Source organism: Balaenoptera borealis (genome assembly GCF_965194805.1).
Source record: "Balaenoptera borealis genome assembly, chromosome: 21".
Lineage (NCBI taxonomy): Eukaryota > Metazoa > Chordata > Mammalia > Artiodactyla > Balaenopteridae > Balaenoptera > Balaenoptera borealis.
In genome coordinates, this window is record NC_138880.1 from 25278661 (window position 1) to 25292052 (window position 13392).

The 13392-nt window shown below is 37.1% G+C and overlaps 1 protein-coding gene across 4 annotated transcripts in view; it reads right to left on the reverse strand.

Moving 5' to 3' along the window:
• The window catches only part of WWC2 (WW and C2 domain containing 2), a 163060-nt gene that overhangs the window by 50863 nt on the left and 98805 nt on the right, over window positions 1-13392 (reverse strand). The gene's annotated exons all lie outside the window — the stretch shown is intronic.

Below are 13392 nucleotides of genomic sequence, written 5' to 3' on the forward strand. Positions count from 1 at the left end.
TGTTTTGTTTAGTTCGCAGCATTTTCCAAGAGCTGAAATTGTCTTTGTACCTGTTTCCTGTCTGTCCCCCATGGGAAAGTAAGCAGCATCACCCAGCTGTATCCCAAGCTTGTAAAATAAAACCAGGTGAACAGCAGGGGATCAATAAATATTTGCTGTCAAACTGATAAAAATGGTTCTTTTCCTGTTATCTTTGGTAATAAGAATACTAAAATTTGGCAGGTCAGGAAAATGGCGCAAGCCTGGTTCAGTCACAAACTGAAGGTATTCTCATGGGTGTCAGAAGCTTATTTCCATATAGTGAGTTATAGCCTTAAGTTTCAAGCACATCCTGTTGTATAGTATTTCCAAATGTGTTTTGCACTTTTACTTCCTATTTATTCTACCCATTCCACAAACAGTTATTGATTCTGCACAATGTGTCAAGTCCTGGGTCTGAAAGCGTGAATGAAACAGACCTAACCTTTGCCCTTATGCGTCTTACAGGACAAGGAGGGAGGCTGATATGGAGCAAATAATTGTCCAACGAAATAAATCTTTCCAACTGCCACAGGTGATATAAAAGCAGAGCACAGGATACTTCACGATCTAAAAGGGGGACGGGACCTAATTTAGTCTGAGGGGTTGAGGAAATGAGAGGGTTCGTGGGCTTCACTGATAGAGGGGTCCCCACAGGGTAGAGCCTGTGGACAAACCCTAAACTGTGGGAGGGGAAACTCAGCAAGTCTCTGGGATTTAAAGAATGCTGTCCCTGCCGGATTACAGAGGTGGTGTGTGGAATGAGGTGAGAATGGAAAAGGAGGCCTGATTACTTAGAACCTGAAGCCATGCTGAGGATTTCTAAATCTCCTCCTAAGAACAATGAGAATCAAGGAGGGATTGTAAAGCATGAGCTGCTTTATGATTCTAAAAGATCACTGTGGAGACTTTACGGTGCTTGGACCAGAGGGGCCCAAAGGGGCCATCCTGCCTGGCATGCGGGCCGTGCTGTAGGAAAAATATATTTTAGAGGCAGAATCAACAGGACTTGGTGATGGACTCAGTGTGGAGGGTGAGGGAGAAGATGTGTCAAAGATCACTTCCAAAATCCTGGGTATGTGAAGGTGATTTCCTGGGGAGGGGGAAAGATAAAGGGTTTTCTGTAAGACATTTATTTTTCTAACACCCATGGCACTTCAAGGCAATTGGAATATGTGGACTTGAAGTGTCTAGACTAGAGATTTAAAATAAAGAGTCACTGACATAAGGACGCTATTTTAAATGCACGAGAATAAATGAGATCAACTAGAGAGTGTGTACGGAGAAGGGAAGGCAGCTCAGGAACACCTTGGGCATCTGCATCGCTCACAGGTCAACGAGAGAAAGAGACAAAGTACATTGCGAAGCAGAGGCCAGAGAAGTCAGAGGAAAACAGAGAGCATCGTGGAACAGAGGGGAAAAAAGTAAACGGGGGGGACGAGGCCCTATGAGGAACCAGACGACAAGGACAAGGGCTGTTGTGACACATCTGTAGACCATGAGGCACAATATTTTGGATACAGTAATGTTCAATAATTTATCTGAAGGCTTAACAGTTTGTGCCCTAAGGCACTGACATTTTATTAGGGAGAAGGAAATAGAAAGAATTGTGTTGCAAGGCCCAATTCATAACTAAAAGAGAGGTACAAACAGTGTTACTGGAACCCAAAGGAGGAGAGGACTACTTAGGCCAGGGGAGGAGGGCTGCCCTCAGAGGAGGATCTTGAAGGTGCTTTAATATTCATGCATAGCAACAAGCTCACTCACAGTGTCCAGTAAAGACATTTCAGTTTTAGTATCAGACTGTCATCATGTCAGGAGCGATCACTAACCGACAGCTCATTCCACATGTAATTCTACTTCAGACAGCACTCTCAAAAGCTTTGTACCAAAAAGACTAACATTTTTATTTAAAAATAACAACAGAAATTCAAAAATCAATAGTAACTGGGCTGAAACCTGTCTCTACCTTTGAAAACACAGTTGACAAAAAAAAAACAATGGTACTATCAAGCCCTCTTGGAACAACTGAATTAAAACAATTAGTGTATCTCATGGTCATACAACAGCACTCCATTTAAAATCATTTCGGCTGTGACGACATACCCATTTAATTTCTTTCAAAAATGATCATTGTAAATTTAACTTTTGACAATTCAGACTCTTCTCTGCTTAAGTGATGTGAAATTTTATTGTATGTTGGGTGACAGCGATAAAGGCGGCTAACACCTGTGTTTTCTTCCACATTATTTACTTTACCTACAGTTGGCTGAAAGCCACTGCTTTTATTTTGGGGAGTCTTCTGAGTGGATTACCTGAATGATTTTCAGCTGCCAAATATCAATGTGCATTTTATTTTGTTAAGGATGAAAACGTTTGATTCTATTATAATGATAAGTGAAAACAGATACTACTATTTCCAACCCAACATTATTTCCGATTGTTTCTGGTTTTAAGAGTTTGGTCTTAACTGTTCAACACCCTTTCTTCTCAGAGAACCATTTGGCATCGTTAGCTATTGGAGGATCACTGTTTCTACTCTCGTTCTCCAACCCACTTTCAAACGTAGGACACAGAACATGAAAACACATGTCCTTAGATCCCAGCTAAGGGTTACGCTAATGCTGATTTGCACGTTTAGCACAATGGACTTTACTTGGAGGCAATGGTGAGAGCTAACATGCTAAACACTTCAGGTATTCCAGGCACTGCGCTTTCAATCCTCACAACTACTCTAGTAGATGGATACGGTTTTAATTCTTATTTTACAGGTGAGGAATCTCAGACCTAAAGAGAATAAGTAAGTAATCTGTTGAAGGTTAGCCTGCTACTAAGCAGCAGAGAGCGGTCTAGAACCCAGGAGAATGTTTTAAAACTACAATTATAAAAGTTTTAGTTATTAATGGCATGATAATATATATAAGATCAAAGACAAACTAGAACTGTAGCAAAATGACCTAAATAAAACCTATGGCCCTTATTCTATCTTAGAAACGTCAATATTCTTATATCCCACCCAAGCTGATTATGTGAAGAGCCTCACAAGCCCTAGAGCCTGTTTTTGCCTTATATCAATATGTGGTGAACTTTCTGCAGCTGGATCCAACCATCTAATTTTCCAGACCTATGTCTACGGCTCAAATCTCAAACACGAGAGTCCCAAATCGGAGGCAGAGAGACCCATGACTTTTGCACATTCCCTGCCTTTTATACTGACTACACCAAAGCAACTGACATTTTGAATTGACTTTAAAGTTAGTTCTGAAATCCAGAAAGAGAGTGATTCAATATGATAAGTACGACTGGAAATCATACAGCCTCTTACCATCTCTTACAATCCTACTGTGTAATAAGTTTTCTTTTAAAAGAAGGAGAAAGAAGATGGCAATGAAGGAAAAGTAAATTCCAGAACTTGTGGACCTTGGGAAGATCACAAGACAGGCAGGGTTCAGAAGTCTGCCCTAAAAGTGACCCTTGCAACATTAAAGTTACAATGATCACAGTGACGTTTTACTGACGACTACTGTCCCTTCTCACCACTCCCTCCGTCGTCTTGCCAGGAGCTCCCTAAGCAAGCCAACAAAGGGCAGCTGTCATCTTGCTCTTCTGGAAATCCTCCTCATCACCAGTGCTTCCACCTCACTAAAAATCCTCACCACCCGCCTCCTCTCTCAGGTCACCTTTAAAGAAAATGAGAAATCAGCTCCAGATCGTCAGAGGATTAATAATAAAAACATGTTTGACTTTACTAAACAATAGCGGAAAACAGAATCCCAGATGCTGTTAGAACCATTTGTGATGACTAATAAATGGATTCTGTCATTAGAAACGAGATGATTGAATATATTAAAAAAAAAACCCCAAACTTCTGTTTAACAACAGTAAAAAAGGAAAAAAGCAAAACAAAAGCTACTGAGAAAAATATGAAACATTTTTGAAATATACTACCTTGAGATACAAATAATAGATAAAAATATGGAAGGTCAACGCTAGATCTCTTTCTGCTAAATAAACCAATAAGTTGCCATATAACCCAGAAATTCCGCTCCTAGGCATAAACCCAAGAGACATGAGAACTTATATCCACATAAACACCTGTGCAGGAATGTTTGTAGCAGTTCTATTTATCATCACTCAAAAGTGGAAACAACCCAAATACCCACCAACTGGTGAATGAATAAATGAAATGTGATGTATCTGTACAATGGAATATTATTTAGCAATGAAAAGAAATGAAGTACTGACACAGGCTACAACATGGATGAACCTTGAAAGCAGTATGCCAAGTGAAAGAAGCTCACAAAAGACCACATATTGTATGATTCCATTTATACAAAATGCATAACAGAATAGGCAAATCTAGAGAGACAGACAATAAATAGTGGTTGCTTGGGCTTTGGGGATAGAGGATATGGGTGTGCGGAATGGGCAGTGACAGCTAATGGAGTACAGGGTTCCCTTTCGGGGACACAAAAATGTTCTAAAACTAGATTGTGATGATGGGTATACAACAATAAATATACTAAAACCCACTGAAGTGTACATTTTAAACAGGTGAACTGTGTGGTATGGGAATTAATTCTCAAAAAGCTGTTAAATTCAAAAAATAAATTGGCAAACAGAAATAGAAAAGGTAGAATGTCACCAAAAAAAAAAAAAATCACCTCTTAACAAAGACAAAATTGAAAATCATGGTATCATTATATATCAATTAAACTAGCAAAAAAAATATTAATACAAATGATAAACACCTGGTCAAATGGCTTCCTATTTCAGATTAACATCCAAAGTCTACAGTGGTCCCCAAGGCCTATGAATTCTGTCTTCATCTCATTGTCTAGGTTACCTCTCTCACCTCCTCTCTTACTGCTCTCACTTTCTCTCTCCATATATTGTGGCCACATTTGACTTCTTATTGTTCTTTGAAGATCCCAGACCTTCTCTAACATCTGGACCTTTACACCGGCTCCTCCTCACCTAACTTCACCACCTCTGTCTAGTCTCTGCTCAAATGTCACCTTCTCAATGAGACTTACCCTAAATACTCTATACAAAACTACAACCAGCTCTCCTTCTTCATCTCTCATGCCCTGTTATACAGCAATTATTTTTAGTTAGATTGATTTTTTAAAAAAACAAACCATGACTAGAAGCTGAATTTATCAAAATGCTTTCTCTGTATCAACTGGAATGATTAATGACTTCTGTTTACTCTGTTAGTGTAGTAAATAATTCATTTTCAAATCCTAGACGGTACATATCTAGGATAAGCCCAACTTGGTCCTAACAAACTATTTTTAAATGTTCCTGCATCTGGTTTACCAATATTTTGCTTAGGATTTTTGTATCTAAGCTTATGAATATGGCTGGCTTATTTTTTCCCTCATATTATCTTGTCAGAATTTGGTTGTATTAGCCTAATCTTCAGGGTGTCTCTGGAATTTCACTGATAGTAACAGGGCTGGTCAGATTCTTTCTTTCATCTGGAGTCATTTTTGGTCAATGATATCTTAGTAAGAACTTATTCATCTCATCTCAAAATTAAAATGTAAGAAGATAAATTTACTCAAAATGTCCTCTTATTTCTTAAGCATCTAGAGTTTTATCTCTTCATTCCTTGTGTATTTTTACTTGTTTCTTTTCTCTCTTATCAATCCTGACAGACATCTGTCAATTCTATTATTCTTTCAAAGAACTAAATTATGCTTTTGTTGATCTCCTCTATTATAGCCATATTTATTATTTAAATAATATCTTCCCTTAATTTTATTTCCCTTCATCAACTGTCTTCAGATCTATTCTATTGTTCTTACATTGAATTCACTGCTCATTAATTTTAAGACTTTCTATTTTCTAGTATATGCACGCAAGGCTAGAAGTTTTTCTCCAATTCTCTTCTGACACTACTAACAGTATCAGCTAAACTACAGACTTTACTTGGATGCCCCAGGATCCGACCATGTTGTCTTTACTTGTCATGTCTCCCTAGACTCCTCCAATCTGTGACACTTCCTCAGTCTTTTCTCATCTTTAATGACCTGTTCGCTTTTGAATAGGTTAGATGTTTCGTGAAGTGTACCTTGGGTTTGCTAGATGCTTTCTCATAATTAGACAGAGGTTATAGATTGGGAGGAAGAATATGACAGAGGTGATGTGTCCTTCTCATCGAATGACACTGGGGTACATGCTATCAACCTGACATCACTGGTGATGTTAAACTTAATCACTTAGTTATGGTAGCAAATCCCTAGATTTCTTCACTTTAAGTTTACTGTTTTGCCCTTTCCAAACTCTACTTGTTAGAAGATAATCACCAGTCCAGCCCATACTCAAGAAGAGAGGAGTATCAAAGATTAGTGGACATGTTAAAATCACCAGAGTTAAGTAATACATATTTGTGGGGAGATACTTTGAGGCTACACAAATATCCCTTTTCTCAACGTTTTACTCACTAATTTTATCAAAGAGCACCCATTATTATTTAGAAGTGTATGGTTCTCCTCCAAATTAAGTAGCTTCTAAGTTTTTTAAACTTAGGAGTATAACATACATACAAAAAAGAAAAAAAAATCTTAAGTAGACCATTCAATAAATGAACGGTAAAACACCCACGGGAAGGTCAAAATTTCAAAAAGTCCCAGAAGCCATTCCTGTGCCCCACCAAATTACTAACCCTTTCTTTCTCCCCAAAGTAACCACTATCCTGACTTCCAACCCTATAAGTGGTTTTGTCTTTGTTGAACTTTATATAAATGGAATCATACAGTATGTATTATTTTATGTCTAGCTTCATTTACTCAACGTGGTGTTGTTGTAAGTAACTGTGCTCAATTATACTTGGGGGCCCATATTTTAACAGATTCATTACAGATTCGTGGCCCTCTTTTTTTTTCTTAGTGAAGCATTTTGCCTTATAATCTACCTATTCCAAAATTAACAAAGCTATACTAGCTTTATTCTTTTCTTTCTTTTTTTTTTTTTTTTACTTTGGCTGCGCCAGGTCTTAGTTGTGGCATGTGGGATCTTCGTTGCGGCATGCGGGACCTTTAGTTGCAGCATGTGGACTCTTAGTTGCAGCATGCATGCGGGATCTAGTTCCTTGACCAGGGATCGAACCCGGGCCCCCTGCATTGGGAGCGCGGAGTCCTACCCAATGGGCCACCAGGGAAGTCCAATACTAGCTTTATTCTGATTAGAATTTGATTGTTGCATCTTTTTTACCCATCCTTTTATTTTTAACTCTTCTGTATCTTTGTTTCTAGTGTCTCTTATAAGAATCATATAGGTAGATTTTTCTTTCCAAAACCAGTCTGTAAATCTTTGTCTTTTAAACTAGAACATTTAATCCAATTACACTTATTTCTCATTATTTGGGTTTAATTTACCCATTTTAAACTTTTCATTGGCTTGCCTTTTCTATTCTCTTCTCTCTTTTCCTGCTTTCTTTAGTATTTCCAATGGTGAAGAACTTCTGGTGCCATTAGTTACTTTCAAATTTTGTCTGAAAACATGTTTATCTCATTCATATGCATGAGAGATGTTTTCCTGTGTATAAAATTCTGGTTGATGGTTATTTTCTCTTAGAGCACTGAAAGTATTACATTATCATTTTCCTTCCATCATCACTATGGAATAGTCAGGTGTATCACTCTAACTGTCAGACTTTTGCAAATAATCTTTTTTCCTCTGGCAGCTTTGAATTTTAACCATTATGTGATTAATTTACAGAAGTTCTACTTAGTTCTTTTCCCATATATCCTTGGTCATTTCACAGTCATAGTATCTTTCTTACTCATATTTTCAATTCCTTTTTTATTTCTTGACATATTAAACATTTTACATTCTGTATCTAAAATCAACAAAATCTGAAGCATTTGAAGACCTGATTCTATTGTCTGTTTTTTTCTGCTGGTTCTTACTGATGTGACCTTGTTTCTGTGTAAATTTGCGATTTTTGGCTATGAGTTTGTACCCTTAGAGCTCTACCTGTGGAAGGCACAGGTGCAGGTGCATTCCTCCGGAGAGGATATGCACTTCCAGGCAACTGGCAGCACAGCCACCTGCCACTGCCTAGACCTGCCACAGCTCGAATTAAGTGTTTAGCTTGCAGTTTCTCAGACTTTCCAGGTAAGTGTGAACTCAGCCTGCAAACCCACATAAGGTGTGTCAGATGGTGATACGTTCAGAGGTCAGAATGGTTTCTCATTGTTTCTCCAAACAGGTCACTTTTCCTACTGCTTTCTGGCGGGTGATGGAAGTGGCAGGTGTGTTGGGGTGGCAGGGTTGGAGGAGTTTAATCCTAGTTCCTCTCACACCGAGGGTTTGGTCCTTTTGGGTCCCAATTCTACGCAGTTGGGCTTTGTCTCCATGAGACCATGAAAAGAAGACTATGGAAGGTGACGTTCACCCAGCGTGTCAAATTCTCTTAGGGAAAAGCAAGCTTTAGTGCTCTGTTATTGCTTTAAATGTCTTGTGGCTAATTTAATTGAGTTTATGATTGAACTTCTCACATTTAAATTGCTGATCCATCTGGAATTAAAGGAAAAAGGTACAGATTCACTTTCATTTCTTTTAAAATGGGCCAAGATATGTCCCAAGCATTCACTGAATAATCCATTTTTTCCTTAATGATATGGAGTGCCACTTTTATCACATTTTAAATTCGACAAGGTGTTTCTGCATATTCTTCAATGTTCAGTTCCACTGATCTTCCATTTTTGTGTCAATATCACACTTTTGTAATTACTGGAGATTTAAGTATTTTAAATATATTAAGATAAAGACCTATATACAATTGCCAACCCAACTGTAATAAACATTCATGCATATAGATTGTGGTCTCTAAATATCACTTCTCACTAAAAAGAATCAGAGCTTCTTGGAGAAATGTTTGATTCCAGACCTTATACAAAAAAATCAAGAACATCTTTCCAGACCAAAGAGAAAGAAACTATCAGAATATTGGGATCAAAGGCCTCAGGAGTCAATATAAAAAGGTTCCTATACGCACAAGACAGGACAATGTGAGGTTCAATAAGAATAATAACTGCAATGACATATCAATAATGTTTAAATTCGTGATCACACAGTGATACTTAAACAAACAAATTCAACTCTGTTGGTCATCTCTAACAGATGCTAGGACATAGCTCATCATTTGAAATTTTTTTTTTTTAAAAGGAAAATAATCTAATATTTATTCATCTTTCCAATATGAGCTGAGGGTAAGCAAATAACAAGTAGCAGTTGGGGGGTGTGGAATTTCACTTTATAGAAGTATCCCAACAAATAAATAAATAAGGAATAATATAATTAGACTATCATCATTTTGTAATCCTTAATGAAATAACCTAGACGATGATCATGAATGACTATTACTATAATTAAAAAGAAAAATGGGACATTGTATGCCTGAGGGAGATAATGTAATACCAACCATGATGAATTCTACTCCCCACTAAGAAAAAAAAAACAAAACTAGATCTCGTAATCTCTACATCTAATTAGCAATTTATACGGGCCAAGAATTTTGTTCAAGTCTACCATCAGGATAAAAGATACAAAAGTCAGATGAAGACCTCTATAAACAACCTGGTTTTTATGAATAGTTACATACAGAGAAAAGAGGGTGACTGAAATCAACTTCAAAAAATATATATATTTGTCTAAACTCATCATATTGTACTTTTAAATATGGTGAATTTCATTATAAATAGTTTATAATAAATTATAACAGCAATAAAAGTGAATAAGTGATCATTTTCTATGCGGGAGGAAAAGATTTAAATGAGTAATTATTAGAACCAATAAGTAAGGTAATTTCTTCATGCCCCTGTGTTGTCCATCCCCACCTGGCTCCTAGCAGACACTCTCCTGCTTTCTGTCAGTTATGCCTTTTCAAGCATTTCGTACACATGGAAGCACAGCAATAAGTAGTCTTCATGACTGGCTTCTTTCACTTATCACATCGCTTGTGAAATTCATCCACGTCATGAGTATTAGCAGCTTGTTCCTTTTGATTGCATTTTATGGATATACCACAATTTATTTACCCATTCAGTCACTTGTGAACCTGAAGGCTGTTTCCAGGTTTGGGCTAGCAAGAGTAAGGCTCCTGTGAATGTTTACACTCAAGTCTTTGAGTATATGCTTTCATTTCTCTTGTGTAAATACCTACAAGTGGGATTGCTGGGTAACATTTTAAGTGTATGTTTAACTTCATAAGAGATGTATGTAGTATAAATAGCTATTTTTTTCCTCTCACAACTTCATTGTCGTGGCCTCAAGAGGCTGATTCTCTCAAAATTTAACATGAACATACTAGGTCAATGTATTTATTGGGTCTATGTCAAGGAAAAGTATCGAAATATAACGAGGTGTTGGTTTGAGTGTGTTCATTATAATATCTTTATCTCACACAGTTCCACAGAGCTTAACTCCCACAGTCCTTCAAAAAAAATGAGAGAATGAGTATTGCAGGCTTCATAGAATCATTTAAAATTGATTTTTAGGAATCCTTATTCCCTGTTCCTGTCTGCTTAGACTGTACATTCTCTCACAGAAGAAGTTAATTGCATTTGATTTTGTAAAATGCTATGAGCATTATGGATATGAGGGTGTTTATGAGTGAAGATGGAGAAGTCTGGAAGTCATGACCAGAGAGACTGAGACAGTAGTTCACCCAAGTGAGGAGAAACTAAATACCTCCTCCCCCAGCAACACAGTTTTGATGAAGAATTTCTTTTGACGTATAATTATTTAGCCTGCAGTATGGTACCCTTCAAAGCTAGAAAAGGAGACCAAGATCATTAGAGAGAAAGAAAGAGAGAACCAAAACATTATGAAATCAATAAATGTGATTAAGTGTTATAATTTCACTCTACTGAGTATGCTTTTTGAAAAAAACACTACCGTGCTATGAAATTTAATCATTTCCAGTTATTAGCATGTCTTAACAGAGATAAGACCAGTTCTTGCATTAAGTAGAGTATCTCTCTCCCATTTTCTCTTTCAGTCTTGCTTCTTTTCTTTAGTGAAGGTGAATCAAGTCATATCATTCTTCATTTCATTCAAACTTCACGAAGACTGTTGTACTATTTTCAAACCCAACACCAACTACAACATAAATTCATTTCTGGACATCTTAAAAGAAGATGTACAGTTTGCTACTGCAAATCAGTATTGCTCTATCTCCTTCAAAACCCTGAGATCAGGAAATTGGAACTGAAAGAACTTGGGATGTAAGCTAAGTATAAAGACATCACTCATGTCTAATCAAGAGACAATCCTTATTTGTAGCAATTTGCATTCTCAGAAGGCATATTTCTTTTCATCTGAAGCACACTGCTATGACTTTTGTATGTTAGTTACATCACTGGTTAAAGTGTCATAGTTTGATGTGCACAGGAGCTAACTCCATTCACAGTTACAAACTAACCCTTACATTCAATAGCCATTCTTTTAAAATCTGTGCCCAAGACTGCAAACAGGTGAGATTGTGGATGGCTTTTCTAAGTCCATCATCGTTGCTAAAAATAATTCAAAGTGAATTCATATTAACAATGTGGGGATAAATATATGTGAGAATAAAGACAGCACCCTGTTATCAACAGCAATGCCCACTAACCAGCCATGTATTTGGCGTGGAGAGCAAATAATTTAACCAAAGGAGTGTTTGTTTCCTTTTTGACAAAATTAAAAGTTACATCAGATCATATGCTGCAGTGCTCAATAAATTTCTCAAATACATTTATATTTCTAAAGAAATTTATACCTTTACATTTCCAACATTTTATTTCAGTTTGATAAACAATAGTAAAAACTTAATCAAAATTCACCAAAAATTTTCTACATCCAATTTTCACCAAATCTCACCTATTTGTAATCTGGGATATAAATTTTTAAAAATATCAATTGAATTGAAGGTTGAGTTTGTATAAGATACTCCATTCCTTATCCTAAGTATATATAATGAACAAATAAAATAATAAATTTTGGCGTAAAATTTTTTACATTCCTCTTCCTAAAAAAATAGATTTTCTCAAGAAATTAAACACCCACCTCTAAAAGTTATGAATATATTATTAAAAGAGCATTAATTTATTCATTTCTCCACTTCAACAACTAGGAATAAGATGCCAGGAAATACTGTTATCCCATTAACCCGAGGAGGAAACTAAAGCCCAATGATCACCAATACCTGTGACCATAATATAAAATAATACAAAACGGATGCTTTAGACAGATGTTCCTAAATACCTGATTCTCAAATACTTGACCCATTTGCTGTAATTCAATAAAATAAATGAAGCACACCTACTAATATTGTTACATTAAAATAATGAAGTATGAGGCCAGTGCTTGGCTGCGTCTGAAAAATTGTTACTATGACCAAAAATGCAGGCAGGTCCCCTGAGACACCACAGCAATGAAGAGTTAGCTAATTCATGAGTTACTATTTCTGCGGCATTACTTTGTGAAAGGGACTAGTATATGCAGGGATTCTACAGGATAGGCAAGCCAAGAAAAGCTAGGTTATCAAAATCCATGAAACTCTGCTCAAGTTATCCTGCCATTTCTGAATGGCTGGGGCCTTCTCAAAGAGCCACCTGGCCAAAAAGTGCTCAAATGGCAGAGAGAGGGAATCATCTGCCCCGCCATGTTCAAACCATGACACAGCTCAAAACATCACAATAGAGCATGGACCACAAGGGCCAATGTGCTAAGGAAGTGTTTCTATAAAAAGGCATTTGCACTGACAGGAAGTGTTAAACAAGTGCCTGTTCGCTAATGGAAGAGATGCTCTCATCTTTCATTACAGTTATTATGAATGTCTTCTACCTCTTCTTGAGGGAAGCACTTTCGTGGGGAAGGCACTTCTTCCTGGCTCACCTTTGTGGTCCCACAGTGATGCCATACACATGAAACGCAGGCTTCTGATATTAAGAGCACATTAAACCTGGCACAAAATAAGCTTTATCTGAGGGATTCTGCTGCATTAGGAGACATGTCTGGGGGACAGGGCTACTTGGGATCTTCTGGAATCTCCCCCAGTGAGATGGGGCTCCATTTCCTTCTAACAGTTATTTGTGTGAGATATCTTATATGTACTTTTGATTTTAAATCCCTCCCTTAGTTTGCATCTTTCCTAAAATAGCATTTAAATGGACAGATTATGACAGCCTTTTGAGGAATTCCATTTACAATATGTCTTACAAAGAAAAGAACTGTGAAAAATGGTTAAAATTTCCAAGGGCAGTAATAATAAGTAATAACTTCTTGAGAAGTGCACAGCTCAAGGGAATACTGAAGTTTAGCAAGAGTAAGTTTTGACAAAATACCTTCATTCTCCCCCCCACCCGTTTTTAGATAAGG